This window comes from Cebus imitator, unplaced genomic scaffold, assembly GCF_001604975.1.
Source record: "Cebus imitator isolate Cc_AM_T3 unplaced genomic scaffold, Cebus_imitator-1.0 Scaffold79, whole genome shotgun sequence".
Lineage (NCBI taxonomy): Eukaryota > Metazoa > Chordata > Mammalia > Primates > Cebidae > Cebus > Cebus imitator.
Genome location: NW_016107394.1, coordinates 4368515 through 4374336, shown reverse-complemented (window position 1 = coordinate 4374336; position 5822 = coordinate 4368515).

The following is a 5822-nucleotide window of genomic DNA, read 5'->3' as shown; positions in this document are numbered from 1 at the left end:
AACTTCATTGATAAACAATTTACACACCATAAAATTTACCCATTTTAAATATATAGTCAGGTGCATTTTAGTAAATTTATACTTGTGTATCCATCACCCAAATCCAATCTTAGAACACTTCCATCATCCCCCAAGTTTCCTTGTGCCTCATTCCCCACTTATGCAGTCAATCCCTACTCTCACCCCTTAGCCCCAAGCAACCACTGACCTGCTGTCTCTATATTTTTGTCTGCTCTAAAAATTTCATGCAACGCGCTGGGCATGGTGGCTCATACCTGTAATCCCAGTGCTTCGGGAGGTCAAAGTGGAAGGACAGCTATGTTTCCCAGACTGGTCTTAGACTCCAGGAGATCAAGATCAGTTTGGGTAACACAGACCCTCTCTCTACAAAAAATTTAAAAAATTAAGCCAGGCTCATGCCTGTAATCCCAGCACTTCTGGGAGGCTGAGGCAGGAGGGTAGCCTGAACTCAGGAGTTTGCAACCAGCCTGGACAGCATGGCAAGACCCCATCTCTACAGAAAAAAATAAATTAGGTGGGCATGGTGGTACATACCTGTAGTCTGTTAAACTCAGGAGGCTGAGGTGGGAGGATCACTTGAACCTGGGAGGTCGAGGCTGCAGTGAGCTGTGATTGTGCCACTGCATTCTAGCCAGGGCAACAAAGCAAGACCCTGCAACAACAACAACAAAAAAAAAATTAAAAAATAAAAACAGAAACTTCATGCAGATGGAACTATATAACATGTAGTTTTTGTGTATGACTTGTTTTGAGCTGAATTTTGTCCCTCTCAAATTCATATGTCAAAGTCCTAACCTCCAGTACCCCAGAATATGACTGTATTTGGAGACAGTCTTTAAAATGGTACTTAAGTTAAAAATAGGGCATTAGAGTGGGTCTTAATCTAACGACAGGTGTCCTTATAAGAAGAGATGAGGACTTGTACATATGCAGAGGGAAGACCATGTGAAGACATGGAGAGAAGATGGCCAGCTGCAAGCCAAAAAGAAAGGCTTCGGAAGACATCAACTCTGACAACATCTTGATTTCTAGCCTTCAGAACTGTGAGAAAATAAATTTGAATTTGTTTTGTTTTGTTTTGTTTTTTTAGATGGTGTCTCACTCTGTCACCCAGGCTGGAGTACGGTGGTGTGATCTTGGCTCACTGCCAACTTCTGCCTCCTGGTCTCAAGTGATTCTCCTGCTGCAGCCTCTCGAGTAACTGGGATTATAGGCATGTGCCACCACACCCAGCTAATTTTAGCCCAGGGTGGAGTGAAGTGGCACAACCTCAGCTCACTGCAACCTCCACCCTCTAGGTTCAGGCGATTCTCCTGCTTCGGCCTCCTGAGTAGCTGGGATTACGGGTGCCTGCCACCATGCCTTGAAAAAATACAAAGTTTTTGTATTTTTTTTTTTTTTTTTTTTTTTGAGACGGAGTTTCACTCATGTTACCCAGGCTGGAGTGCAATGGCGCGATCTCGGCTCACCGCAACCTCCGCCTCCTGGGTTCAGGCAATTCTCCTGCCTCAGCCTCCTGAGTAGCTGGGATTATAGGCACGCACCACCATGCCCAGCTAATTTTTTGTATTTTTAGTAGAGACGGGGTTTCACCATGTTGACCAGGATGGTCTCGATCTCTTGACCTCGTGATCCACCCGCCTCGGCCTCCCAAAGTGCTGAGATTACAAGCTTGAGCCACCGCGCCCGGCAAAGTTTTTGTATTTTTAACAGAGACAGGGTTTTGCCATGTTGGTCAAGCTGGTCTGGAACTCCTGACCTCAGGTGATCCACCTGCTTTGGCCTCCCAAAGTATTAGGATTACAGGTGTGAGCCACTGTGCCTGGCCCTGATTACCTTTTATTGCTGAGTAGTATTTTATTGTATCAGTGTACCATATATTGTTCATTTATTTAACAGATGATAGATGTTGGATAAGTTCCAGTTTTGGTACTAAAACATTTGCATATGAGTCTTGGTGTGAATGTGTTTTTATTACCTAGTGGCACATCTCAGTTTGAGATCAAGTTTGAGGCTGGGTGCTGTGGCTGATACCTGTAATCCTAACAGTTTGAAAGACTGAGGTGGCAGAATCATTGGAGCCCAGGAGTTTGAAACTAGCCTGGGCAACATAGTCATACCCCAACTCTACAAAAAATAAAGAAATGAGTCAGGCATGGTAGCATGCACCTGTGGTCCCAGGACAGGGGAGGCTGAGGTGGGAGGTTGGCTTAAGCCCTGGAATTTGAGGCTTCTGTGAGCCATGACCACACCACTGAACTCTAGCCTGAGTGACAGGGCAAGACCCTGTTCCAAAAAAAGAGATCAAGTTTGAGCTTCTTATCCCTTCAACCTCACTTCTCATCCCTTGCTGCTTCTTACCTATGCTCCAGCAACACAGATTGCTGGTAAGTCCAGGCACACACCATGTTATTTCCCTCAAGTCTTTGTATATGCTGTGCTCTCTTCAGATGTACCCTCCTCAGTGTCCTCAGCCATAAAGAAGGCAGGTGTCTTCTCTTCCAGGCTAGTTTAGAACTCCTCTTTGTTCTCATAACCATCAGGTTCTATCATGCTAGGTTACAGTGTCAAGTTGATTTTTTTTTAACTAGGTGAATTTCTTAAGAAAAGTAATATTGTGTTATTTATTTCTGTATTCTCAGTGTTCAGGACCTATGTAGTAATTGGTGTTCAATAAATGTTTGCTTAAAAAGGGAATACATAAATGAATGAGTGATTCAGTCATTTGAAAAGTCTTTAATGAGTGCCTACCATGTGCCACAAAAGAATTAAAAGTCCTATTATAAGTCCTTAAGGAATTTTAGTTGGAGAGACAAGACCTACTCAGGAAAATGGATTATAGAGCAATGCAATAAAGAAGCAAGTTGCTGAAGAGCTCTGCACACACAGATCTCTGTTCAGATTCTGGCTGTATGATCATCTGCAAGCTCCCTAAGCTCTGACTTCAGTATCCTCATCTGGAAAATGGAGATAATTACCAGACATGTTGCGTTTGACATACTACTGGAATACAGTGCTAATAATTAAACAACGCCGCTTCTCTGGGCAGTGTTTTATAGAATTTCACAAAGCTGATTCACATTTTTTATCTCATGTGATCAACTCTGTGAAATAGAGATTATAGCTTAGCAGTTATGGCAGATTGTAAAAATGACCACAAATGATCCCCTTCCTTCTACCCACACCTTTTGAAAGTGCCCTTGCCCACTGACTCTGGTTTGGCTTTGTGATTTGCTGTGACTTGAAACATGCTTGAGCATGGAGGCTTGTCTTCTCTTGTTAAACTTAGAATCTTGAGCCCCCCAAGTCAATGAGCCTAAGCTAGCCTGCTGGAGGATAAGAGCCTATATGGAAAAGCGTCAAGGTGCTCCAGCCAACTGCCAATCACCAAATATGTGATTGAACCAACTCGCCAGCTGTCCACAAACATGTGGGAACCCAGCATAGATCAGCTGAATTAGCCAAGACCAGAATTGTACTGTAGATTTGTGAACTAAACAAAATGATTGTTGTTTTAAGCCACTGTGTTTCAGGGTGGGTCATTTCATAGCAAAAGCTCACTGAGACAGAGATCCAGAGCAATAAAGCTTTGGAGCTAAGGAGGCTGAGTTGGAATGACAGCTCTGTCACTTTCTAGCTATATGACCTTTGGCAAGCCACTCCATTTCTCAGAGTTTCAGTGTCCTCATTTGAACAATGGGGGTAATGATAGTGCCTATTTCCTGGGGCTGCAAAAATTTAATAAGATGATACAAGCTTGTATGAAGCTTGGCTCAGCCTAAAGGGAGCCGTTGTTACCATTGTCCCATTGTTCACATGAGAAAACTAAGCCCCCCAGTGTTTGGTCACTTTCTCCAAGGTCACACAGCCAGAAAATGACTGAACTTGGGACTCACACTCAGACGTCTTAATTCCTACCAAGTATAGGATTCCTAATAGACTAGTGCGGTGACTGGCAGGGGGTGGGGAGGAACATTTATTGTCTACCTGGTGACAAATTTCCTTATGTCCTGATTTCAGTAGGAAGCCAAAATAGGCGGGAAGTTAATGAATAATCAAACTGAAGTTCTACGAAGATCAGTCGGTAACACAAAGCACAATTCACTGGCAGGCACCTGCAGTTCCAGCCCTTCATTCTCTGAATCCAATGTCTTATCAAGTCAGATTTCCTTTTACTCTCTCTCAAATCCGCCAGTTTCTCTCCTTTTTCTTTTTTGAGACAGAGTTTCACTTTTGTTGCCCAGGCTGGAATACAATGGTGATTTCAGCTCACTGCAACCTCTTCCTCCCGGGTTCAAGCAATTCTCCTGCCTCAGCCTCCCAAGAAGCTGGGACTAGAAGCATGTGCCACCACACCTGACTAATTTTTTGTATTTTTAGTAGAGATGGTGTTTCACCATGTTAGCCAAGGTGGTCTTGAACTCTTGACCTCAGGTGATTTGCCTGCCTTGGCCTCCCAAAGTGCTGGGATTATAGGCATGAGCCACCACTCCTGGCCTCTCCTTTTTTAATAACAACAACAAAAAAAATCTCAGCCCTTGCCCCTGCTCCTGGAGCTCTTCAATGGCTTCCAACTTTCTTGGTGACTCAACTGCGGTCCTCTTTCCTCTTCTCTCATCCTTCTCCAGCCACACTTTCAGCTCTGTGGCAGCACATGCCTGATGCCTACCAGAGGACAGATTCTGCCTGTGGGCTTTACCTTGGAGCCAGCTTCATGGTTTCCAGTTGTTGGGATGTAAGGCCTCCATGTCCCTGACACCCCAACCATCCAATGAGCATATTGGAGATGTTCCCAACAAGGCCTTTCAGAGCTGACCCTTTATAAGGGTGGCACCTGAATCCTACTGAAGGACTGGCGGGTACATACCATCAGTAAGCTGCAGACGGCAGAGTCACCTCTTCTTTTCCCATCTGCCATCAGGAGCTACTGGCGTTCCTTCCCCCATGAAGAATAAAAACAAAGATAGGACTTCAATAAACAATTAGAAATTGCTCTGTGTGGCAAACTTTAATTGAATAAATTGCCTGAATTTAAAGAATAAGAGATTTCCTAGCAAAATCGTATTTCAGGCTTTTAAAAAATCCAAATGTCTTGTGCTCTATCATGATCCATATCATTCCCTGGGTTCTCCCAACACTTAGGCCAAGTTCTTTTGCCATTGATCAAGGTGGTTGAACTATTATTTTTCTTAAAACACTTTTTGGTTTTTTTTGAGACAAAGTCTCACTCTGTCACCCAGGCTGGAATGCAGTGGCACCATCACAGCTCACTGCAACCTCTACCTCCTGGGTTCAAGCTATCTTCCCACCTGAGCCTCCTGAGTATCTGGGACTACAGGCATGTGCCACCATACCAGCTAAGGTTCATATTTTTTGTAGAGACAGGGGTCTCCCTATGTTTCCCAGGCTGGTCTTGAACTCCTGGGCTCATGTGATCCACCCGCCTCGGCCTCCCGAAGTGCTGAGATTACTGGCATGAACCACTGTACCCGGCCTAAACCTTTTTTAAATGTGTGAAATATTTATTCATCATATCTTTAACAAAAGTAAGAAAATAAGGCTGGGCATGGTGGTTCATGCCTGTAATCCCAGCACTTTGGGAGGCTGAGGTGGGTGGATCGCTTGAGGCCAGGAGTTTGAGACTAGCTTGGCCAACATAGTCAAACCCTGTCTCTACTAAAAATACAAAAATTAACTCGGCATGGTGGCACATGCCCAGTTACTTGGGAGGCTGAGGCACGAGAATTGCTTGAACCCTTGAGATGGAGGTTACATTGGGCCAAGATTGCACCACTGCACTC